At 33.4% G+C, this 27,579-nt stretch overlaps 1 long non-coding RNA gene across 1 annotated transcript; it reads right to left on the reverse strand.

The window, feature by feature from the left end:
• Nucleotides 1-24,874: 24,874 nt before the first annotated feature.
• On the reverse strand, nt 24,875-27,021 carry LOC139481245 (uncharacterized). The gene is made up of 3 exons (XR_011654584.1): nt 26,823-27,021; nt 25,702-25,778; nt 24,875-25,194 (listed from the first exon to the last, which is right to left on the reverse strand). It is a non-coding gene; the product is annotated as an uncharacterized lncRNA (long non-coding RNA).
• Between the last annotated feature and the right edge of the window lie 558 nt (nt 27,022-27,579).

Genomic DNA, 27,579 nt, shown 5'->3' on the forward strand with positions numbered 1-27,579 from the left:
ATCCATAAAACACTTAACATCTCATATACCAATTAAGAAGACACGAAAGCAGGGAACAAGCAAAGACTAAATAGAATCGCATGACTTCCAAAAAGAACGATACCGGGTGCGGCGACACGGTAAGCGTCTCCTGCTATGTAAGTTTCTCTGCCCATGCAAATCAATACTTGCTCAAAATGTCACAATCGGGCATTGGACACCATCGGTAAAATTACAGATCACACCACATTTCTGGTACAATATGAATCTGAAGATATGAGACCGCAAAAACATGTCGCTTGCGAGTTAAGACACCGACATATGCATCGGTCGATCAATTGATGATGGTGATCGTGAAATCTATGTCACGGTGGGTATGGTTGTCCTGCGAGATAACGTTCTGTGCTGGTGTTTTGGTCCTGTCAGGTGCTGGTGGGTCCTGATTCTGTGCTGGTGGGTTTGTTTACATTGTATCAGAACGGCAATAAAACGACTGTTTTGTTGCTTAATTTTTCTCTGATGCGTCATAAGTACCATGCAAAGTATATTACAACAATATTATATTGCAAAAGTCGTGCAAGTTCGTTAAACGGAATTGTCCTGACGTTGTGCTGGTGATAAGAAAAAAGGTCCTGGTTCTGTGCTCCTATGTCCTGGTTCTGTGCCTTTATATTTTAGTTAAAAGTGGCATATATTCAAGATCATTGATGCTGTACTGTTATTGGCTAATTAACTGTTGTCTGCTTTCTTGAAATTGATATTGTTGTGAATCTGTTTACTGTTATTATGAGAGTAGAATACCCCTATTTTTTATTTATTTTTTAAATTAACTGTATTTGTGCCCCCTTTTAAGATAAGAAAATATGTTTACGATTTTCGGGATTACGATTATTTTGCAAGATCACCAAAATACGTTGTAATTTATACAATACTTATATAAAGTAGATGATGTGGTATGTTTGTTGTCAATGGACAAATTTCCATAAGAAACCAAAGGATTTATGTGTGTACGGTACGACCTTCAACAATAACCCATAAAATAAAAATGTAAAAGGTTTTGCATAAAAATGGAGAGCCAAAATATAGAACAAAGGACTTTCTGAGCGTTTGAATCATATGTCTTCAGCAGCTTAAAACACATTTGTTTGTGAACAATTTAGTACTGACTATAAGAATGACAATAGTATTGCGGGTTTGTTTGTTTGGTGGGTTTTTTTTTTGGGGGGGGGGGGGGGGATAAGTTAGAGCGAGGTTACAGTGAAAGTTTTAAGCTTGGAATAGTTTTCCGTGAGATTTAAAAGTTGTATTTTAAAACAAAAATGTATCTTATAGCTATTAAGACTCACTTGCTGTATCTGTAAAAATTTTCAACATAATTGTTTTGTCTGAACGGTTATCAGGTATTTTTTTCGAAAGTTCGATAGAACACTAAAACAAATCACTATTTTAGGAAAGGGCAGACTAGAATATGTCAATTTCAAAAATTAAAATATTTCGTAGCTTCATACTACCAATTGAGTATAAAACAAGTATATAAGTTTAAAAAAAGAAATTCTTAGATTAAACACCTACATTTAACTTTAAAAGGTCATAACAGTTTAAAACAATACAAATCTACACACACAAAAAACTGGCTTAATTTCAACTGGTTATCAACCCGAATCGCTATAAGATCATATATAAGCTCACCTGTGTCGAGGGGTCGTGTGAGGTTCATGTGTTGTCTTGGCGTCCGCAATTACAAAAAGATCTTTTCTGAAATTACTTGACCAAATGTTACCAAATGATTTTCAAGAGTGAATCTAGGAAAAACAATATTCATCAACAAACATGACCACTGTCTGTTAAAATGTATTCGAGTTTTTAGTTACAGCCGATTCCATTGAGTATGTAGGCAAAGGTAATATCTATGGTTAGCTTGCTTGTTAGCTAATCCGTGAAGTCATTGTTAGGTAAGGTATACTACCCTCCTTTCGAAGTAGCCTGGTCCTACAGACAGAAAGATGTGTCATTTGTCGGACTAGTCTACTTTCAAAGTAGGGTACTTTACATAACCTAACAATGACTTTTCTGTTCAGCAAGCAAGATAACCAAAGATATTCCCTTTGTCTACACACTCATTGAAATCGCTTTAATATTGCAAAAGTTCAAGCAATTAGGGTAAAACTTACCGAGTAAAAAAAATCAAAAGGCCAATGTCTATCTACCTCGCACATTTCAGAAAATTCAGATCAGATAAGGAAACTGGGTCCAGCAACATTTATAAGCAATTTAAGATTTTGACCCTCACAGTTTCCATTCACCACAAATATTCTCGTTACAACGAATCATTTTAAATACAAAAATAGAAGTTGCAGCCTTTTGTTCATCTATTAATATATGTATACGGATAAAGTTATGAAAGGCAGCAGGGTCACCGAGGTGAGGAGTCCATGTCATCTGAAATAAATGCTAAGCATAGATCTAGAAAGCGACAGATAATCATGACATTAAAAAAACTTTCTTCTTTTCGACTTTTTTCGAACAAATTGACACATAAAATGAATCATATAGTATTGTGGAATTTTTAACTTGTGTTCAATCCATTGGTTACACCTTTTACTAGGATAACAATCCTGTCAAGTATGAGCTGGGTAAAATATTTCAGAAAAGAAGATGGAAATGTGAAAGTTTCCGTGCGTCAGGTGCAACAGCATACGAACAGCTAACATGCCTCGTCAGGGTGGAAGCTAAAAAGTCCACGGAAATTTGATTTAAAACCTTTATTTGTTCCAAGAAAGTTATTGAGATTTTGTTGAGGATTTAACCATCTACGACAACAAGAATTTATTTTTTTAGAATTTACAGCTCTTCTATAAATATATGCAAAGCAAACCATTGATCAAATTGCTTGCTATGATTGTTTGGATGTTTGTAAACGACAGGTAAGTAGTCTGTTTACTATATACTAAAACTTGTTTGTACAATACACATTTACTTCAATTCCTGTCAGTTTGTATTTGTCCAATCAAATCCCAGTATGTATTGAAACTCCGCCTACCTATTGTTTGAAAACTTCCAAGCAAACATAGCAAGCAAGTCAATCAAAGTTTTTTTTTTTGCATGCTTTTATAGAAGAGCTGTACTATATTATGCAAAGAAGCGTTTAATTCTTTCGCTAAAAAATACTATCAATTTCTTTTTGTCCTATGTAAACTTCCGTACCATTTCCTTCCATTCATGATCATTAAATTGAACTGTAAAATATTTCTTGGTACCTTCTTAATTCCTTCTTAAGTCTTATGTAAACATAATTATGACAATAACTGTTGTGAGCACAAGATTCACTGCACACTTTTAAAGTTCTGCTTAATATCAAACATTAAAATGTGAACTTAAGTTTTCAGACTTTTTTAATCGATACGATTGGGATTTTTGTATATGAGAACATGGTTTATCTATAATTAGTTGAAAATGCGGACCCTTTGAACTACTAGCTTTCAGTACCTGCGAGCATTCGTTGTTCAATAATGTGTGTCTTTGTGTTATTATTTTATGTGATAAATTGTTGTGCTGGTACGCCACTGTAACAATGAAGGAGGAAATGAGGAGGATTGGTTGGGTGGAAGTGGGGAGAGGTATGCGGAGCGCTAACAAACATGTCTATGCGGCATGGGCTTTGATCATTGTTGAAGCATCAATGTAAGGGGCATTTAATATCTTAATAAAACTATTCTTATTTTAGATACTATATATTGTTACCTGATATTGGACGAAAGATGTTCCCCTTTTATGTAATTATGTAATACAAGTTACGATCATTTGAAAACACATATTAAACAGCCAAATGGATGCACAAGAGCTAAAATAGCAGTCATAGATCCTATTGACAACAATTATCTGCCCAATTTTATTGATAATGTAACATTTGTTTCAAATATGACCAACTTCTTATCCAAAATCACCAGCACCGTATCAGGACCCACCAGCACAATGACAGGACCCACCAGCACAGTATCAGGACATGAATAAATTGAGAAAATGCTAAATTTTAATAAATTGCAATGTTTTTTCACAAAATAGTTTTGTCGTGTGGATTGAGGTATAGAAAGCGGACTCTGAGTATTTTTGTTTTATTTTTTCAGTTCTAGATTTTCTGAAAATGAGCATTTTTGTGTTACGCTTACTGAAACAGTTTAGAGGGTCAACTTTTAAATGGTTTACATATGAACCCATAAGAAACAAAATTGAAAAATCTCAACTGTTTTCTTTCATTTTTTATTAGTGAAAACGTCAAAAATCATCATTTTCGTCTTTGTTTACATTTTTTCATCGATCACCAGCACCCGTCAGGACCGAATCACCAGCACAGAACGTTCTCTCGAAGGACAACCATACCCACCGTGTATGTAGTGTGTCAATTATGATCAATATTCCTCACAACTCTGTTCGCGCAGTTTTTATGAAAGAAGTTCAACCCCTTTAATATGGTAAAGTGTTAAAATGGACGAGATTAACATATTAACTGATATGTGCAAACGCCAAACGATGAAGCAGAGGGTGTGTTAGTGCTGAGAAATTGGAAATTTTGTCATGAAGTTGAAAGTTTTGTTTGTAGTTGTCTTCTACTTCGTTAATGACTTGGTTTTAATGTCATTAATGATTTTGTCTTCAAACTAATTTGATTTGACGCTACTTAGGAAGTCTATGTAGACGAAACGCACATCTGGAGTATGAAATATAAGCATATCTTTAGTACCCTCTCTGACCATATTCTCGAAAACGAAGTCAGTACATACGTTTTTTAAATAAATTTTCTGATGTATATGTTCAATTTCTAATTGAATTCAAGAAAAATCTATGGACGGGTTATTTACTGATCTTGACCTTAAGTGCAAAAAAGAAAATTCTACTCGAATCTGACAAATGGACAAAAAAAATAGCCGAAAGTGGTCTTGATATGACACAACTGTTGGCAGCGTATCGTCTCGATTCGGTATGTATGATTCAGCGTATATTGTCGTAGGAGGGGGTACCGATAGATCAAGAGTAACAGCCTGTTCGCGTACAGCTTCCGGAATCTGTAGTTTTCTGTCCAACAGTTGGTGGTAAAAAAAACAATGAGTTTTGTCTGTCAGTTTTCTCATATCACATACATGAAACGTCATAACTATAGTCTTCTATACTACATGTATAAATAATTCATCAAAAATCTAATTTCATATTTTCATTTATCCGGCTCACCTTATCGGGTTATTACAAAGCAGGGTCAAAATTCATATGTTCCAGTTCTGAATATGCATCAAACTTGCCACTGGACGTAAATGTGTGAAGTGCTATTTGAAATCGTTATTTATTTCACATGTGACGACAGAAATTAACCATGTGTCGCCATCTTTCCCAAATGTTCCTTTGATATATAACGCCTCTCACTTTTTTGAGGGGAAAGGGGGAGGGGGCGGGACAGCATGAACACGAGTGGTTTGTTATCAGAGTAATAGAGTAATCATATATATTGAAATATTAAACGTTATTTAAAAGAATAACGCCAGTTGAAAATCTTCAAAATGTTACATCGGTTGCTAGCTGTCGAATTCAAAGAAAATTTAGAACCGTATTATATTGTTAATGATATAAATCTGTCTTTAATGCTTTGTTCAGGTTTGCATAATTTGGGCACAAAACAAATCATATTTTGTAGTATTTCTTCAAACTGTCGTTAGCGAACTGTAGGACCAGCAAGTTAAAAATAAAGCCGCTAGACGTTAAATAATCTATGAATATCAAACACTATGTCTAGTTATATATTTTGGTACTATTGATGATCACTACTACAACAACAATAAAAGGCTTCGCTAAGCGCAGACTGATACGCCCGCAGAAAAATAAGAAACCCATCCCATCCCCTGGAATGATTATTCCTCCCCCAACTCAATCACAGCCTTTCCTTTGTGGTATGGAACTTTGTAGTACACTTTAAGATAGATCCATACACTTAAATACAAGTTCTTGTAAAATAGTAAAACCAGTAAAATGCTTGTTTTGACCCCTGAACGTTTGGAGCAATTACCCCCAAACTCAATTTCATCCTTTCATTTGTGATATGGAACCCTGTGGTACAATTTCAGAAAGATTCATTACTTCTCAATTTCATATTTAAACTTTAACATGCACATTAATGGTCCGTCTGGTGAAAGAATATTCCACTCATATAGACACATGTCTTTGCGTGATATCCATGTAATAATTGCCTCTGAAAGTTTTGCAAAAATCAAGAAAACAATAGATAATAAAACCAAAAAAATAGTAATAATAGTTCAGATGTAGGTTCGTGTTCAAATCACCCAATGTGATCACTGTCAACAGTGATAAAGGGAGATGTTGAAGTCCGATCATGACTGAAAAGGACAACCAGTTTTTTATACGAAGGTAGCTGGTTAACTATTGATTCTTTGGTTCTTTTAAAATAAATGGCCAACATGATTTAGCAGATAGTGCTTATGTTAACACACAGATTCAATCAGTTATTTTCAAATGAACTATCATTAATCAGTATTGACAAACATTAGATAAAGGAAGATGTGGTATGAGTTCCAATGAGACAACTCTCCATACACATTATAATTCATAAAAGTAAACCATTATAGGTCAAGGTACGGCCTTCAACACGGAACCTTGGCTCACACCGATCAACAAGCTATAAAGGGCCCATAAATACTAGACGTGTAAAACCATTCAAACTGGAAAACCAACGGTTCCAATCTATACAAAAAAAGTATATATACAATAAGAAAGATAAATTTGATAAAATAATATACAGGTGTAATACCACCATTAAATTTGCACTTTTCAAAAAGCTAATTATAAATTTACTTTGTTTCAAATAAAGAAATACATGAGTAAAGTGTTATCCTGTCCAGTACTATAAAAACAAATTCACATAACATTTCATTGCATATAAGAAAATAGCCATCACTGGACGTTAACCAATCAAATTTCTCTCCTTATTTAACCTGTGTACAAGATTTAGTAATTTAAAAAATATTCTTTAGAAACCCCAAATAAAAATAATGGTGCTTTGAAATTCCGAAGACATATGTTTATGAAACAGAAATGTTTTACTGCAATAAAATGTAGGATTATTTACTAATGTACCTACAACTGTCCAATTCAAGGGAATAATTTGTTGTTCAATTTATTTGTAAATTTGTTTTTAGCACGAAGGTTTAAATTTGGCGCGCTCCCGCTTGGTCTTGCAGACCCCAAATACCCAGCCTCGTTTCAGTTTGGACCATGCTTTCTCAGTAACTGCTCATGGCTGCACGCTTCTTTTTTGAGTTTTACGTGGCTTATTTAGTGGATAAAAAACACTTTGCTTATAGTTCCATACGTTCTTATATTAACATTATATCTATTTTGCATAAAATGCACAACTTGCAAGATCCTATTTCAAATTCGTGGAATATAAAACACTTGTTAACTGGTGTTAAACGAGAATTAGGTACAAACCAATCTTGTAAAGCGCCAGTTACACCCGACCTTTTATTGAGTATGAGAAAAGTACTTGATATGTCAAACCATAATAACATTGTATTTTGGGCGGCTTGTCTGACGGGGTTTTTTGGTTTCTTACGACCCAATAATTTTCTAGTTAAGGGAACTTTTCGCAGAGGCGCGGCGACATGGGGTAGCAAAGTGGGCCTTTCAGACGATGACATAAAATTGTTAGGTTATTGGTCAAGTGATTGTTGTTCTCGGTACATAGATTGTGATATGGATAAACGGCTGAAAGCCATCTCTACCTTCAGTACCCTTTTACCACGTTAATTTCCCCCTCTTTGGGTTTGGGACTTTATATTACTTCAATGCTTGTCATAAGATTGGGGGCATGTATGTAATTGGGGGGTTTTTAGCTTGGGGGTACCAAGCTATTAAATATTGCCATATTGTCTTATGGTTTTGTTTTTATACCAAGTAAGGTAAAGTTCAATTTCTTGGTAAATTTGTTTTTAGCACGAAGGTTTAAATTTGGCGCGCTCCCGCTTGGTCTTGCAGACCCCAAATACCCAGCCTCGTTTCAGTTTGGACCATGCTTTCTCAGTAACTGCTCATGGCTGCACGCTTCTTTTTTTGCTAGCTTTCCCACCCACCCTCCCAGTAGCATTACTAAGGGTGCTGTGTACATGCATAGCTATTTATCAACTGTATTTTGTAGCATATATTATGATTATGTTGTGGACTTTATATTACTTCAATGCTTGTCATAAGATTGGGGGCATGTATGTAATTGGGTTTTTTTTTAGCTTGGGGGTACCAAGCTATTAAATATTGCCATATTGTCTTATGTTTTTGTTTTTATACCAAGTAAGGTAAATTCGACCTATTTTCGTATGCAAGCGGATGTAGCTTACCATGATTGGTGGTATTACACCTACATTCAAAGAAAAAAAGGTGCACCAACAGAAAATAGAAACTGCAATCTTACTCTTAATTTCATCGGATCTCCAAATTTTGACTCTTACCAGAATTTTTACTCTCTCTAACAATATAATTCGGAAGTTTCCTAGTAGAACTCTTACTGGAATAAAACTTTAACTCAAAATTAAACTGGAACTCGAATTTAATTTGTTTCGATTATTGAGCGTTGTGTAATTACGGAAATGTTAACCAATTTTAAATTTCTTCCGAAAATGGTGTCATTACGCCGGGTTGATTTTAAGAACCGAGTTTTGTGGCTTTTTGACACCGCATTTCAGGTTTTATCTTTCCAATGTAAATGAACTAGTTAGCGAATTTATTCTGTTTGTAGTATAAAAGGTACATGTTCCTTTTCAGCCCGGATACCCTCGGTCTTCCGAAGTAGAAGATCCTTAATCTGCAAGCTGTAAATTATTTCTTTAATACGACATGAGGCAAACATTCGTTTTTCCCATACAACAAATGCAATTAAATTCTTTAGATAACTTCAACTTTTACAATTACTTAAAAATAAACTGTTACTGCATGTTTAACGATTCGATAGATTGATAAACATATCGATGAATAATCAAAATACCTTAAAAAATGTTTATTTATTTTGTAGTGAAAACGATAGTTCCAAGCATTGCAAGATTTTTTTCATTTCAAGAAAGATCTATAATAAATAGCAATTAAAAATGGTGAGAAATATTCAAAGGCCTTGAAAAATAAGGAAACTGAGACAAATAAATGTGAATAAGGTAAAATTTACATTTGACTGTTTTAGTTATACCAGTTAAATATCGTTTTTCAATAACTTTGTCTATTTTTAACAACTTAGAGCGCTAATTCTATATTTCGGTATAACGCGATTCTTTACGTTTTGATGACGTCATGTCTTTGTGTCGTTTGTAGTCTCTTTTATCATGGTACTGTTTTCGATTTATGAAATTTGAATGTCCTCATTGCAGATGTCTACTCTTTTTAAGAGGTAAGATTGTTTGATAGCATGTACCTTAAAATATTAGAATTAGAAGTAGAGGTATGATTACCAATGAGACACCTCTCCACCAGATACTAAATGACATAGAAGTTTAAAACTCAAGTCACCGGACGGCCTTCAACAATTTTCAAAATCAATACCGCACAGTCAGCTTCAAAATGACAGGGATAGTGGTGTAACGACAAAACACAATAAAATATATAAAAGACAATAAATTAAAAAACAAAAATGAAAATAAGCATTTTTTTATTGAATTAAGCCTTCTAATTGGTATTTTAAAGTGTGTCTTTCTGTGTTGTGATACTATTGTTTTAGAAAAGGGAGAAGGTTTGGTACCATTAAAACGTTTAAAACCGCTGCAATTGTTTGTAACTGTCCTGGGATCTGATGTTCAGTGGTTGTCGTCTGTCTATGTGATTCGTATGTGTTTCTCGTTTCTCGTTTTTATATAGATTAGACCGTTAGTTTTCCCATTTGAATGGTTTTACAGTAGTAACTTTTGGGGCCCTTTATAGCTTGCTGTTCGGTGTGAGCCAAGGCTCCGCTTCGTGTTGAAGGCCGTACCATGACCTTTAATGGTTTACTTTTTATAAATTGTTACTTGGTGGAGAATTGGCTCATTGGCACTCATACCACATCTTCCAATATCTATAAAATTTCATTTATATAATATCGTATATATGACTCATTTTTATATTTTTTAACCATTGTAGATCACACATTCGTAATTATTCGAACTTTTTGTTATATTTTCAATGTTTATTATATCTATGTACCGAGAATTTTGGTTCATGAGAATTTAGATATATATTATGTATAAAAAGTAGGTAATGTTTCATAGCAAGGCAGCCGAATTAACCATGTTAACAGAAGAGCGGTTTACCGTTTAGAGATATAACATTTACTGACTCAAACAAATAACTTACCGGCATCATTAAAGTGATGAAGAATAGATTTAAGTTTGTTCTCTTCAGTTTCAGCAGAACAATTCCCCGCAGTGACCTTGTCATTGAAGCCAACTATGTAAAAGTTTGTTTTATATCCACTCATCAGCGCCGTGGCTGTTTGCGCAGAGTCTGGAACCTGCCTATCATTTCCGTATGTCTTATAAAATTAAAATTAAAGTTTGTTGAGAAAGAAGAAAACAATATTAAAAAACGATATATCAGTAAAAGAAAATGTTTAGGAATTCAGAACAAAGTACACACACTAAAAAGAGAAAAAGATCCATATAACAAAAAAAAACTTCTACATTTTTCCAAGAAAGGAAATAAACTTTATTTGAAAGTTTGAACATGTTTAACCCCGCCACATTATGTATGTGCCTGTCCCAAGTCAGGAGGAGCCTGTTATTCAGTGGTTGTCGTTTGTTTATGTGTTACATACTTGTTTTTCGTTTATATTTTTATATAAATAAGGCCGTTTGTTTTCTTGTTTGACGGTGACCTATATTTGTTCATTTTTGTGTCATATTGGTCTCTTGTGGAGAGTTATCTCATTGGCAAACATATCACATCTTCTTTTTTTATATTGAAAGTACACAAATGTATTGTTTGATATTATATATATATATATATATATATATTCTGTTGTAGGGTTGTCACTGACTCAGAAGTACTTATGCATATAATTATTTTCTGTGACTGTATCTTACATTCATTTGTAGGATCCTTTACTATAGATAATTTAGCTGATCTGTAACAATAACATCTTCATGCCTTATATAAGAATCATGTACTGCAGTACGCCGCTAGATTAAAACTGACGTGGAAAGGTAACACACGGCCAGCGAAAGCTCTTTTTTTGAGAGCCCAGGTGGTCGTGTGGTCTAGCGGGACGGCTGCAGTGCAGGCGATTTGGTGTCACGATATCACAGTAGCATGGGTTCGAATCCCGGCGAGGGAAGAACCAAAAATTTGCGAAAGCAAATTTACAGATCTAACATTGTTGGGTTGATGTTTAGACGAGTTGTATATACATTATGTACACAGCCATGTATCACCATCATTGATGGCGATCCGATGGATACATCTGTTGTAGGGTTGTCACTGACTCAGACGTACTTATGCATATAATTATTTTCTGTGACTGTATCTTACATTCATTTGTAGGATCCTTTACTATAGATAATTTAGCTGATCTGTAACAATAACATCTTCATGCCTTATATATCATGTACTGCAGTACGCCGCTAGATTAAAACTGACGTGGAAAGGTAACACACGGCCAGCGAAAGCTCTTTTTTTGAGAGCCCAGGTGGTCGTGTGGTCTAGCGGGACGGCTGCAGTGCAGGCGATTTGGTGTCACGATATCACAGTAGCATGGGTTCGAATCCCGGCGAGGGAAGAACCAAAAATTTGCGAAAGCAAATTTACAGATTTAACATTGTTGGGTTGATGTTTAGACGAGTTGTATATATATATATATATATATATATATATATATACATTGACTTCTGAATTAAATTTTATAGTGTATAACGTTTTGACCTAGTAACAGTCCATAATTGATAAATAGCTGTTCTATCAATGATATGTAAAAAGTAAAAAAACATTGTGTGTGGTTTTAAATTTTAACGTATGTATAAGGGCATATCCAACAGTTTCAGGGGAGGTAATAACAAACGTAACCGTCGTCTTTTGTTCCCCGTAATTTCACGGTGTTTCAACGACGTCATAATGGCCGTCTGGAAAGGGCGGTTTCTTTCCTCAAAGGAAAGGACACGGCGGGAATCGGCAAAAAACTCATACAGAATATTAACAGAACTAGAACTCAAAACTTAAAAGATATCTTTGTCCTTTTTGTCTATTATAAAAGAACTACAATTATCTTAATCATTACTAGACCATACTCACTTAAGTTTCCGTTTTATGAAAATTATCTTCAATACAGTAGAAAGGAAATGCGTAATGATAATTTATTATTGCATTAGAATGCAACACAAATTGTAATTAGTTCTTTACCAAACTTTTTCGAGAGATTGTCATTCAGGATAAAAAAAAACAACTCAAAGTTTGGTTTTACTTGAGAAAGATGAAAAAAAATGGTTTCTTGAGAAAAATAAAATACGGCGTAAAACTAACATTTATCATGCATCTAGCTTTGCGTTGAAGTGCTAATATATTTACAGTAGCTCTTTAAATAAATACGACCTTTAACCGGAAAACAATGTAAAACAAAAGATGACACAGTAATAAAAAAACATTGAACTAGGAAAACATTGTAATATATACACTGACATACAAGTGGAAAATATCTGACGATGTTGGTGTTTACTTATGTATGAGGGAATAAATATAATTTAACAAACAAAAAAACAGTGTAGGTCTTGACTAATTAGACACGCCCTCTTAAGTCAGCGGGTCCATAACAGGATTGGGGGGGGGGGGGGGGGGGCTAATAGCTTAAGTCAATATTTTGATCATTATTCAACTTTATTTAGTACGGCATACATTTTACCGCTAGTACACTCTTTATATCTTGATAATGTACATTTATCAATCATTTACTTCAGATCCATTCTCGCCTCGTCGTAAATATGCGTGAGATATTTGCCACTGGAGAACGGGAGCAATCATTTCATCAGTTTCATATAGTGATGCATAATCATTAGTTCTCAACTGATAAGTGTCTCAAACAGTACTCCAGTTTTGGTATTTTATTTTTATTTTATATCTTATTTCTAAACGGAAATTTTAGAATTTCTTTACGCATCTTTCTCTTTGAATTCATTTGTTTGAATAATCAATGTCTACATCAGTGGTTACATTGTATGCAGCCAAACTATGTAGAGGGCAGTAGAACAGAAAACAATTTCCATTGTGTATATATGCAATAACTCATATATTGAAGCGTTATACCACGGCAGTCAGGCTAGTTTATGTGGAAAAATTACCGTGTCAATTTCATATACTTATATATTGTGAATCTGTCATAAAAGCAAAAACACACGAAAAAAAATGGCCACAATTTATAATAACATTCAACATTTTTCGGACGTTTCGTTTATTCTCCAAGTTAATGTCTTACTGAACTGTTTTGTTAATCAAAGTATTTTTTCATCTACAACTGCAAAAGGCGCAACAGATGCGACTTATTTGAAGATTCATGTGACCTTTGTTGTTGTTTATAGATTTTATTCGAAGTTCGTATATCGCTTCAATCATTTATTTAGATGGTATTTTAACGTATAGATAGCGCGAAACTCTCCTTACTCTATGCGTCTGATATTACGACATTTTTATTTCGACTAAACGAAGCTGCAAATTTAGATATATACACGTAACTGTTGGACGGGAGCAGTCCAGAGATGTGAATATTTCTATACCCAATCAATCCTTTTTTTATGAAAAAGATTTTAAAGGTATACATTAATACGACAGCAACCCAACGACACGTATAATTCAAAACACTAAGAGTCAACATACAGATTTTTTGTATAGCTAGAAGCCTGTAAAGAAAGAAAAAAAAAACTGCAACATGAATATATAATATAGAATCGGAGAGATTTTAGACAAGTGTTTGGTTGCAAAATTTCACATGCTCTTTATTGATTTTGATATGTGAAATTATATAGACAGTGTAATATAAATCAGTGTAAGAAAAACACTTCTTTGTGAAGTAACGGTAAAATAAATAATGATTATGGATGACGGACGTCAAGTGGCATATAAAATGAATAATCAGAACAAAAACATCAAATGTAAATATAATACGAAAATTAACGCTGCTTTGTACTATAGACCGACACACAGAAACGGATTTCTAACGTGTAATTCGTTTGTTTTAAAAGGGGGATGAAATACCGTATACCAGAGACGGGGACTATTTTAATAGTTTGTAATTCCATGGTTTGCTAACACGAATAATTCCGTCCCTCCTCGTAATCGATCTCTCCTACTTGTAATCTTAGATCAGCGGAATATAATGACTGAATTATTCGGATTAATTGTTTGCATGTTTCACAATTTTGACGAACACAATAGTAAAGCTAACTGAATTATTATCTCGTACAGATACTGGTCCATTATAAATAAGAAGATGCGATATGAGTGCTATCGAGACAACTATCCAACAAAGTCACAGTCTGCAACAACGTCGCACTGCCTTTGAAAAATTAGCGGCGAAATATAACGTTACGTCCCGAAACGTCTTAATTTTTGGCGCAATTTGTGAGGCTTACGGAAGGGATAGAGTAAACAATATTATATTACTGGATTTTTCTCAAAAACGAGTATGGTGACAAATATTTTTCAAAACGTTATGACGTTCCATTTTTTTCAAAGAATAACATATCTTACTTTGGTCAAATCGACACCGTTAGAAATGTTTAAAAAAATCTAAAATGTGCATTTCAAATGTACATTCTTGCCGTTTTTGAGGATAACCATAACGTTTTTGGCTTTATTTGAGTAAGAATTAATTCTTTAAATGGTAAAGTTAGATTTTTCTAACCATCTTGAACTATGTTGCTTCAATTTGAGCCCCATTATATAAGTATATGTTGATTAAAAAATCATATTTATTTTTTTTAAATAAAAAACGTTTGTTTCTTCAAAATTGCAAAAATGTCCAATTTTCAGCAGTAATTTTTGCAAAAACGAAATCGACAACAAATATTTTTTTTGGCAAAATTTTATTCTCTGTCAATTGAAGAATGAAATATCTTTACGGGAAAAAATTCTCACCGTCAAAAATAAACTGTTGGATATGCCCATAATCAAAATATTTTTTACTCAAGATTTCAATAAATATCTTGATAATCATCCCATTTTTTTTCTATCAGTAATGCATATTTTAAAAATAAATCGTACACGAGGTAAAGGAGTTTAATACTACAATAAAAATAAAAAGCATGGATAATTTGAACTTAAGCCGAATATAGGTGATCTTAATGGTAATATATATTGAAAAGAATTGGGTCAACAAAAATGTTTTCATTACGTTGTTTACACATGAAATGATATTTCGTATAAAAGTGCAAAAAAGAGAATGTTTTCATCTAAGGTCATGGTGAATTAATTTGTAAAAGAATGTTTACGAATATAAAGATTGATAATTCCTTTACATTGTGACACCAGTCAAAAATGTTCCCGTTTGATATCAATACCTATACGAAGCTAAATTTTTATTGTAGTAATAATACACCATAACTGACAAAATAAGCTAGGAACTTTAAGTGTAGCATACATAATGATTGTTCCCCACTTGTTATGCAGAATTACCAGAAGTTGGGCGTTTTTATCTGACTATGCGGTATGAGCTTTGCTCATTGTTGAAGGTGTATGGTGATCTATTATAGTTGTTAAATTATGTGTCATTTGGTCTCTTGTTGAGAGTTGTCTCATTGGCAATCATACCACATCTTCTTTTTGTATTAATAACTCGAAGCTGTGTTAGAATTTGATACTGAATAGTGACTTGTTTATTTACCGCTACGATAAAATTCTCTAAAACTAATTGAATTAACAAAACTATTTTCATCTTTCGTTTAAATGGTAGGAATGTTGATCTTCATGACCAACAATACAAGGTTGGTCACGTTCTTACCTTTGACAATGCCACATGAGGAAATTCTTCAAATTTCAGAATCGTCTCTTCCCCAGGATGGCCTTGTTTCTGACCTTTATATATTCTAGCTGCAGTAACGGTGGACACGCCCATTCCATCTCCGATGAATAAGATAATGTTTTTCGCCAAATTAGTATTGTATGTTTGTTTGAGTGCCTTGTTTAAACTGTCCGTTGCTAGTTTGTCCCAGTCTGTCTCGGGAGGATCTATTCGTCCTATTATATAAACAAAATCACCTGGCTTTATAGTTATATACACACTTATTGTATAAAGGTTCTATTAAAAAAAGGTTTCTTTTAATCTTTGGTTTCGGATTCGAGCCACGGGACACACACTGAACTTTATAATTGATGTTGCACATTAAATGGTAAAGTTACTTTTTTGGTACGGGAATGAACTAAAACAAAATCAACAATGTATAGGACATGTAGGATATTTGATTTAAATATGATATTAAGTTGCTTTGAAATCCTCAATGCTATATACGACATTAGATTTACAGCACAGTTTGCTACAAAAAGGCCAAGTAATAAAACCTACTTGATATTTGTTTTCACAAAAACTTGTTTTGTGCGCTTAGTATAATTAATTGGGGTATTCTGCATATTACACTCTCTACTGAAGAACATTTACTTCTTCTCTTGCTTGTGTGATTTAATGTTTGTTTTTGGATTTACAGGATGCATGATTATACAGTCAGAAACCTGATGTTCAGGGGTTGTTGTTTGTTGATGTGGTTCATAAGTATTTTTCATTTCACTTTTTTTATATAGATTAGACCGTTGGTTTTTCCCGTTTGAATGGTTTGAGTCATTTTTTGGATCCCATTAGATCTTGCTGTTCGGTGTGGGCAAAGGCTCCGTGTTGAAGATTGTATTTTGACCTATAATGGGTTACTTTTATAAATTATGACTTGGATGGAGATTTGTCTTTTAAGCACTCACACCACATCTTCTCATATCTATTTTAAGATTGTATTCGATCAACTGGTGTGTCATGTTCAGTGTTCAATAGTTCAAGCACAGTAGGACAAGAAAATATCAAATGTATGTGAATATGAACCATTATTGTAACTGTGTTGAAGGTGGATTTCTATACTTGATAGAGAGTTTTGTGACTTTGTGAATCACGTTTTGAATTTTTGCAATAGTTCATAGATTGAGAGTAAGTTGTAAATTGATCCAATATTTTAGACCCCCCGTTTGAAACCTTGACCAGATACATATCGTCAATCAAGAACAACAAATAATAGTGAAGTTCCTGTCAGAACAAGCATTAGCCTTTCAAAAAGGGCTAGTCGACTCTTAGCTGATGAAAATGGAAGTGCTCTCGCTTTGTAGATTAATTCATTTACTAGAATAGCCACGTGCAGATATGGAACCTTGTGGTACAATTTCAGAAAGATTCATTACTTCTCAATGTCATATTAGAAATTTATGAAAATCAAAAGGGTATTTACATCAATAGATATAAACAATTAATCAAAGTTGTATGAAAATTGATGAAAGCGATATTGAGTTATAATTGTCCGAAAACTGGAAAATCCCCCTTTTTTAATGGATAACTCGGAAACTTAAAATCAAAATTTATAAAAAAAAAAAAGAAAGGGAGCTCACGTCAATAGATATAAACAATTTCTTTAAAGTTTTATGCCAATTGGTTAAAGCATTTTTAAGTTAATGTCGGACATGTTGACGACGGACGGACGGACAGATGTATACCATAATACGTCCCGTAACCGGGCGTATAATAATTCAACACGTACTATACATTTGGCTTTACCAGTCTCCAAAAGAGAAATGTTTAACACACATACACACACACACACACATGTATTTATGTAGAGATATACACATGTCTCACAGAGTACTGATAAACTGTAACAAACACATTATGGTCCGTCTGGTGAAAGAATATTCCACTCATATAGACAAATGTTTAGTGCTGATGTTCATGTAATATTTGCCACTGAAAGTTTTGCAAAAATCAAGAAAACAATGGTAAAAAAATTAATAAATAGTAATAAAAGTTCAGATGTAGGTTCGAGTTTAGATCACTTAATGTGATCACTGTCGACAGTGATAAAGGAATATTGTCGGAGACCGTGACTTAACAGGACATCCAGTTTTTTTACTTTTTATTCTTTGGTTTTTTAAACAAAAATAGCCAACATGATATATCAGAGAGTGCTTAAATATTGGCACCCAAATTCAATTAATTATTTTCAGTAATGAGGGTTGGGGAGGAGGGGGAGGGGGGGGGGGTCAGAGGGGTCCTGATCCCGAAATCCCGGGCTTAAAAACATCCCGAGGTCCAGAATTAAAAAAAAAAATCATCGAAAAAAGAAATCCCGGATCCCGAAAAGGTCAATCCCGAAATCCCGAGCTTAAAAACACTTGATCCCGACGTCCAGAAAAAGGTCCTGCCCCCTCATTAATCAGTATTGGCAAAAATAGCTGCATTTACCACAATGAAAGATAAATGTGATAAAAGAATATACATTCAAACAAAAAGAGGTGCACCAACAGAAAATAGAAACCACATTCTTACTCTTAATTTCATCGGATCTCAAAATTTAAACTCTTACCAGAATTTTTACTCTATCTAACAGTATTACTCAAGAAGTTTCTAAGTGTAACTCGAGCTTAAACTAGAAATCTTACTTGAAAAAATATTCGAAATCAAAATAAAACTGGAACTCGAACTTAATTTGTGTCGATTATGGAGCGTTGTGTAATAACAGAAATGTTAGCCAATTTTAAATTTCTTCCGAAAACGGTGTCATTGAGGGCTTTTTTTTTTTAAAGTGCCGAGTTTGTGGCTTTTTAAACACGGCATTTCGGGTTTAATCTTCCCGGTGCAATGGACAACAATAACTTGTCCATTGCAGCGGGAAGATAAAACCCGAAATGCAATGTGTGAATTTATTCTGTTTGTAGTATAAATGGAACATGTTACTTTTCAGCCCAGATACCCTCAATCTTCCGAAGTGAAAGATTCTAAATCTGCAAGCCGTAAATTATTTCTTTAATACGGCATGAGGCACACATTAGTTTTTCCTATACAACAAATGCAATTAACAAATTTAGATGACTCCAACTTTGACAATTACTTTTTAATAAACTGTTACTGTATGTTTAAGAATGAATAATCAAAATACCTTAATTAAAAAAAATTATCATATAAAAATATATATATATATATATACAATTTTAACCCGATAGTTCCAAGCATTGCAAGAAATGCTGATATGCTAGCAACGTCGTTCTATAACGTTAAGAGAAAAAGTTATAATTCCCGCCAAAAATTGATAATAAGATTATTTCCACTGTAGCGGATTTAAAACATCGGTGACCCCCCTTTTTTATTAATGCTTTTAAAATCTCCCCTGAAGCTGCAATTAATGCAGAAGTTTGAAGGAAAAAACATTAGTAGATTTTTTTATTTCAAGAAAAATCTATAATAAACGGCAATTAAAAATGGCGGGAAATGTAAAAAGGCCTTAAAAAATAAGGAAACTGAGAAAAATAAATGTGCATAAGATAAAAGTTACAATTGACTGTTTTAGTTAAACCAGTTAAACATCGTTTTTCAATAATTTTGCCTTCTTTTAGCAGCGCTATTTCTACATTACGGTATAACGCAATTCTTTACTTTTTGATGACGTCATATCTCGAAAACAACATCGGTGACCCCAATTTTTTTTTCGCCTAAAATATTGAAATAAGTATGATCTGTCTAAATGTAAAATTTTAATGAATTATTATTAGTAGTTTAAATAGTGTGATTTGCCTTTAAATCTACGTTATATGATGCGATCAGTCTTTTTCCTCGTGATCATAAGTATTTTCAAAACGTCTCTTAATTCGGTCATTTACAATTTGCCTAGTTTTGCTACCGATTGAAGTGTCAGGCTGTAAATATATTAGTTTATAACGTTAACATTTTTCAGTGTATATGGAATATCACACGGCCACATCTAAATCAAATAGAAATTATAACCAGTGAAATAATCCTTAGAGCTGAAATAATCCTTTATGTTTATACTGTGCAAACACAGTGTGCATTTGTGCCAGACGAGAAATGGCAGGTCATGCATGCTTTAAATACAGCAATCACAATATGCAAATGAAACGCATTTGTTTTTATTTACCAATACAGTTCCTTTTTGAATGTAAAATGGAAAAATTGTACCATTGTTCTTCACTCAATAGTCGTCTAATTGAGATTGATCTGTTTGCAACTTTCTACAAAAATTTGCATTTGTCATAGTTGGTTACATAACTAGATTAGTCAATAGAGCGCTGTGGTGGAGATGTTTACTATGAAAAACACTAGCTAATACAACTGTAAAATATGTATTGTATTGAAATGGTAGAACAGCATGGAGTGCAATTTTACAAACCCCACACAATAATAATAGTAGACTATGAGATAAACATCCGAAGCTTAAATGTTAAATTAGAATCAAAAGCAGACACAACAATCGCAAAATACATGGTTATTGGAATAGAACCTGTTAGATTCACGTCAATAAGACAGCAATCTAACGATATAGATAACCAATATTAATCTACAAGACATTAGTTAATTTTAAAAACTAGACAGGTGTCCTTATAATTACAGTTCATGACCATTCCTTTAACTCATTGAAAAACCAAATGTTCATAACTAAAAAAATATATAATTATAACATGTACGTATGAACTTAGAATCCGATAGACAAAATGTAGTCGCTAGGGATTTTCCTTCTTTAATGAGTTCAACATCCTTTGAAACAGGAATGGTGTTAATTTAAGATCATTTTGAGCATTTTTAAGACTCTTGCCTATTTCAATGTTGCCATTTCTTTTGTTGGAAGAACCTATAGTACAAAAAAACGTATTTACGAATCGCCGTTAAACTGTTCTTATCCAATAATATGGTTCTCGCTTTGATCTATCATAGATTGTCGGTCGTTAATGCATTTATGTTAGATAATGATAGATTGTCGTCAATAATTTTGTAAATGCATTTACATCCGTAAAGTATACTTTACGCCGTACATCTATAATGGTCGACCGATAATCTATCATTGTCGCCGATAATCTGTAATATATATACCGATTGGTCATTATTGGTATCAAAAATAATGTTTTACCTTTGATTTATTTATTTTCTTTCTTTCAAATTTCAAGATATGTATACTTGACTGTGACGTTAAACCAAGGCGTTGTATATATATACACTATCCTTCTGGAAAATGCATGCAACAAATCAATCATCTTTCCAAAATGGAAAGGGCCTTAGTAAATAGTTAAGCCTCATAGATTTAATCATATTGACTTTATTTTGTTTTCAGTTTTGCTATTATCCTGACCGGTAGAAATTGGACATAACTGATATACCTCAAATTAAACATCATGGTGCTTTTTGGGGTATATAATTAAGTAAAAATAATTCGGCTGGCCAGTAGGTGGGTTGCATTTGAAATTAATAAAATGAATATTTTTGACATTTACATATATTAAGATTTAATAAAACACTTAATAGAATTCAATATTGTAAATCTTTTATTTTATACGGATCTTTTTTCTAAATGCTAACATTGTCTCGCTGTTTTACACGGCTGATGGTTCCATGCGATGGTAAAGGCCCTTTTCTATATCTTTGGGAAGAAAGAGGGGGGATTTATCATCACACGAAAAAGATGCAATTGTTGCTCCTTGTTGACGGCCTCACTGGTTTTGAGAAGAAAACAGTGCTGTCCATTTGTTTGTATATGGGTGAAGTGATTATCCCACCAAAAAATAGAGAAAAAGTAAAATATGACAATGATGACCAAGAAGGCAGAGTAGGGAATTCATTAACAAGGTAAAATAAATTATTATGACCGCTGTGGAAACTAAACTTGAAATTGATAGAAAATAGCAAATGCAAGTTATTTGTAGAATATTTTAATTCATATGACATAGAAAAACAGGAAAATTTAGAAATTTTTAGGTGAAAATTTTACGGATATTGGAAAAAGGGCTCAACTATTGCTCGGTCCACAAATATCTATGAAATGACCTTGGTTAAAGTATTGTAGTCCACCATACGACATCAACGAACAATGAGCAAAATTATTACCGTATAAGTCTAAACCAGGCCGGACATAACCAAATGAATAAAAAAAAAAAAAAAGGGAAAGACCAACGGAAGAATGAATGACAAAGTAATTAACGAGAAAAAGGCATGCAGCTCACCTTAGCAAATGGCATACACAATCGTGCTGTAGAATATTTTATTTTTGCACACACATAAGAGCAGAAGTCTGGACCTCTCTTACTTTGGAGCATAAACATTCTGCAAGTCATATCATCATTGATAAGTTCAAAGATTAAATTAGTGAAAATTGTTACTGTAACTAATAAGACAAGAGTGCACACGCTGAAATGTCTCGCCTTCTGTACTAATCATTGATATTATGTTGATAGTCCTAAGTATAAAGCTAAGCTTTATTACAACTGTCACATAAACTTAACATTAACCAAGATAACTAAACAAAGACCAATGAACCTTGAAAATGAGGTCAAGGTCAGATGAACCATGCCAGGCAGACAAGTACAGCTAACAATGCTTCTATTCAACATATATAGCTGACCCATTACTGATAGTTTAAGAAAAATAGACCAAAACACAAAAACTTAACACTGTGCAATGAACCGTGAAAATGCGGTCACGGTCAAATAAAACCTGCACGACTGACATAGAGATCATAAAATATTTCCATACACCAAATATAGTTGACCTATGGCATATAGTATTAGATAAAAAGACCAAAACTGAAATACTTAACTTTGACCACTGAACCATAAAAATGAGGTCAAGGTCACATGACATCTGCCCGCTAGACATGTATAGCTTACAATCATTCCATACAACAAATATAGTAGACCTATTGCATATAGTATGAGAAAAACAGACCAAAACACAAAAATTTAACTATAACCACTGAACCATGAAAATGAGGTCAAGGTCAGATGACACCTGCCAGTTGGACATGTACACCTTACAGTCCTTCCATAGACTGAATATGCTAGCCCTATTGCTTATAGTATCTGAGATATGGACTTGACCACCAAAACTTAACCTTGTTCACTGATCCATGAAATGAGGTCGAGGTCAAGTGAAAACAGTCTGACAGACATGAGGACCTTGCAAGGTACGCACATATCAAAAATAGTTATCCTATTACTTATAATAAGAGAGAATTCAACATTACAAAAATTTGAACTTTTTTTTTCAAGTAGTCACTGAACCATGAAAATGAGGTCAAGGTTATTGGACATGTGACTGACGGAAACTTTGTAACATGAAGCATCCAGGTCTTCCACCTTCTAAAATATAAAGCTTTTTAAGAAGTGAGCTAACACCGCCGCAGCCGCCGCCGGATCACTATCCCTATGTCGAGCTTTCTGCAACAAAAGTTGCAGGCTCGACAAAAACCACACCAGTGCCATTTATCAGGCTTTTTTTTTTATAGATGAAGATCAATGCATGGAAGTATGGGGCATGGACTTCGGAGGAATGCTCAGAATGTGAATTAGTATGAGACATCGTAAATGCAGTACGAATCCAGACCTCTTTTTTTTTTAGACTGTTAATTACATCTTTACACTTAAATCGATTGAATGTGTGCTGATTGATACTTTAGTCTTCAGAAACAGATTTTTTTACAAGTTGTTATTGACTTTGAACTAGCTGTCAGTAACTGCCCGTAAATACAAAATGAATACAAGTCCAGTCCTAATCAACTGATTTTCATAGTTCAACTTCATATATGGTACTGTTAAATCTTTGTCCAAGGTTAGACGGGGGTTTGGGGCTGGCCAACATGTTTAAGCCCACAACTTTTGAATTATGAATGTGCCTGTCCCAAGTCGAGAACCTGTACAACAGTGGCTGTATATCATATTTGTATTTAATTCATTTTTAACATAAATCAGACTAAGTTTTCTCTCTGGAATTGTTTTACATTTCTATTTTGTGGCCTTTTATAGCTCACATGCAATATAGGTTTTTCTCATTGTTGAAAGCAATATGGTCACATTTATTGAGTTATTAAGTTCCATGTCATTTGCTCTCGTAGTGGAAAGTTGTCTCATTTGCAATTATAACCGCATCTTCTTAACTTAGTTATTTATGTATAAAAAAAATATTGACAATAATTATATGTCAATGTTCACTGCAAAAACTTAAAAGACTTAATAATGAAAAGATATATTTGTAAAGTTTGCTTCAAATAATATCTTCCTTACACCAATTTTAAGCAAATCTGCCATCTTCATTCTAGGACTATTTGACTTATTTATGCATGAACCCAAAAATGCAATCTTCATGTTTATACAAAAATTGCAAAAGACTCAGACCCTATCAGTATAATATAGCAACATGAAATAAAATATTCTGCACTGAATATCTTTTTTAATTTGATCATAAATTATTTTTTTCAAGATTTGTAAAATAAGAAATTTCACCAAGAGATTGATATCTAAAACAAGCTGAAATGTTATATTATCAGTCTAACAGATAAAAGTTCACTACAGGTTTAAAGATATTAATGATTCATAACAATAAGGTCAAGGTCTGACAGATAAACCAAGCCTGACAGACTTGTACACCTTACAATCATTCCATAAACCAAATAGACATTTAGAGGCATTTTGTTTCTAGTATCTTAGATGAGGATCCACCATTTGAAAAGTTACACTGACTTATTAACCATGAACAAAGACAGATGATGCATGCCAGCCAGACATGTAAACTTTACAATCAATCTAAATAAAAGCATCTTTGGGGTTTATTATATTTCTTTACATGTAGGTAAATGTTATCACTTTTATAAAAATTGTAAACTCAACACAGTTTTAATCATTTTATAGTTCATATTTTTTTTGTTTTGCACCATTGAAAATATCTACAGCTTTTTCTTGTTCAAAGAATTAACTGTCATCGTTGTATGAATCTCATCAATGCATCCAAATTTGATTAAGTCATCATCCACAGCAAATTGCAAAAATCACTCTTAGTCCTGAATCTTCTCTTTTCTATTGTTGATAGTAGAATTAGCAAGCAATAGTAGTGTAATGTAATCTTAAGGGCTAGAGTTATAGCTCTGAAGAACATTGTAAATATCAGTTTCATGTATACACTTCATGAATGGTTCTCTGCATCTTATTTCCCTACAAAGATATAACACAAGTACATGTACAGACAACTGCTTTATTAATTGGAGACAAACATTATGTATTTAAAGAATTACTGCATGCGTTTACTCTAAAATTGTTTGATATTTGACTGTAGGGAACATTAGGTTTGATTAGACAGTTAAAAAAAGTATTTTGATACATTGTATGTTCCTTTGGTTATTCTTGTAGTTGAGTTGCTGTCTCATTGGCATATACATGTACCCACATCTCTTCAAACAGTGTAAGCTCCATGTTATGATCTTAAAAAAGGTTCATACAAAAGCTTAAATCAAAAAGGTTATTGTGTATAAATTAAGTGCTTTATTTCTTCCAATTAAAGAAATTATAAAAATGCATTGAACAAAGTTAGAACATTATATTTTTCTTAAAAATATGTCCAAATAAAAAAGTTAAGACTTAAATTACATGTATACTTAATGTTTTTATGGAAACTTAAGACAAGACCAAATATACATATACATTAGTTTCTTAAAGCCTTACAATTTCAGCATTTAAAGTCTTGAAGCATGGAAAATCTCCTGTCCTTTGACAAATGAATTTATTCTCCTTCAGTTGTGCTAGAAAATACAATAATGGAATAATCATTAGTTAAAAAAATACAAAATTTTATTAGTAACAATTTAAAGGTAAATTTTAATAAGGTCAATGTATACTATGAACAATGTCTCCAGACCTGTTTAATTTGCAGGGTTGCAAAATAATGAATAATAGAAATTATGAATAAATAAAATTATATTCACTCAAAGCTAAATATGGTTGTGGTTAGAACAAAAAAAAGATAGCAGCTATGGTAATATATCTTTAATTGATAAGATCTGGGGGGGGGGGGGGGGGGGGGGGTGGTAAGAGGGGTCCTGATCCCGAAATCCCGGACTTAAAAAACGAAATCCCAAGGTCCAGAATTTAAATAAAGTAAATCCTGACGTCCCGAAATCAGAAAAAAAGGATTCCCGGATCCCAAAAAGGTAAATCCCGAAATCCCGAGCTTAAAAACACCCGATCCCGGAGTCCCGATAAAGGTCCTATCCCCCCTCAGATCTGAAATACTAAAAAATCACTGACCAGTGAGTTGTGGAATGCATGCTTGCAGAAACGAGTTCTTGAAAATATTTTTCCTGATGTTCCTACAAGAAAACCTACTGGTCCTCACTATAATGATCTATAATATCTATTGCAAAAAATAACCAGTCATATATAAGTCCTTTAAAATATTTGATTGTCAAATCTGGGGACCACCAGTTATATAGAGGATTCTGTGCTTGATCACATTATGAATGATTAAATCAGCTTGTAAATGGAAGAAACTACATGTACATGTTGTTATGAAAATTCTATTGGTTATATTTCACAGTTTAGGGAGCTACCATTTGATTTTTATGGGGGGGGGGGGGGGGGGGGGGGGCTAGGATGAAAAATTTGGTCCTGCATTTTTTTTTAGCTGTAATCTCTGTCCTGCCTTTAAATAACAAACAGACGTATCTACAAGAAAGTAATGCATGTACTTGAGTATGCAGTGTTTTATTTCTTTAGAGGTAGTTCTTATTAATAGAGTAATGTATTTGAAAGTATATTTACAAAAACAAAGCTTCAGATATAATTACCTAGCTTTACTTCAGGCATGGTGATTACTACTTCCTCCGTTTGTTTTCATCTAGTTTTATCGCAAATGAACGATAAGTCTAGAAAAATTCCGAAAATATCCAACTCGTGTGTTTGCATATTTGGACACGCCCTCACATTACAATCATTCGAACCGATTGGATCCAGACTCTAGATATGCATATGGAGCGTCTGGATTATCGAGACTAGTCAGAGAACCGAAATCGTATAATTCTAACGTTTGTCTAAAAGTCGTCTAAACACCAACTGTAGTTGTAGCGTCTGGTTGGGATCGTGTATATATTGCGAACGACTAGGTCTGTTTATAATTCAGACTAAATGTTTAATAAAATTACATTGATCAAATCGATCTATCCTTTCTTTGCTAGGATATCAGTTATATTTCTGACCTCATAACGTATTTATGATTCCAATTTTCGAACAAATAAAATGAACAGATACAAAAAAGTAGTAAATAAGATACTTATTTCAAACTAAAACATGTATCAATTTTTAAACAAATTTCGTTTGAGACAAATCTAAGGACAAATCATTAGATTAGTGTCAATGATCTCAAAATAAAAAGATTGTTTTATATGTGTCTTAACACCACTTTGATGCTCTGCTTTGGAATATTTCGTTGCGGTCAGCTCTTTGTTGGAGAAAGCCGGTGTGCCCGGGGAAAATCATCGACCTTCGATAGGAAAACTGACAATTCTAGTAAATCAAGATTGCAGTGGCGGATCCAGGACTTTTCAT

The sequence above is a fragment of the Mytilus edulis genome, chromosome 7, assembly GCF_963676685.1.
Source record: "Mytilus edulis chromosome 7, xbMytEdul2.2, whole genome shotgun sequence".
Classification (NCBI taxonomy): Eukaryota; Metazoa; Mollusca; class Bivalvia; order Mytilida; family Mytilidae; genus Mytilus; species Mytilus edulis.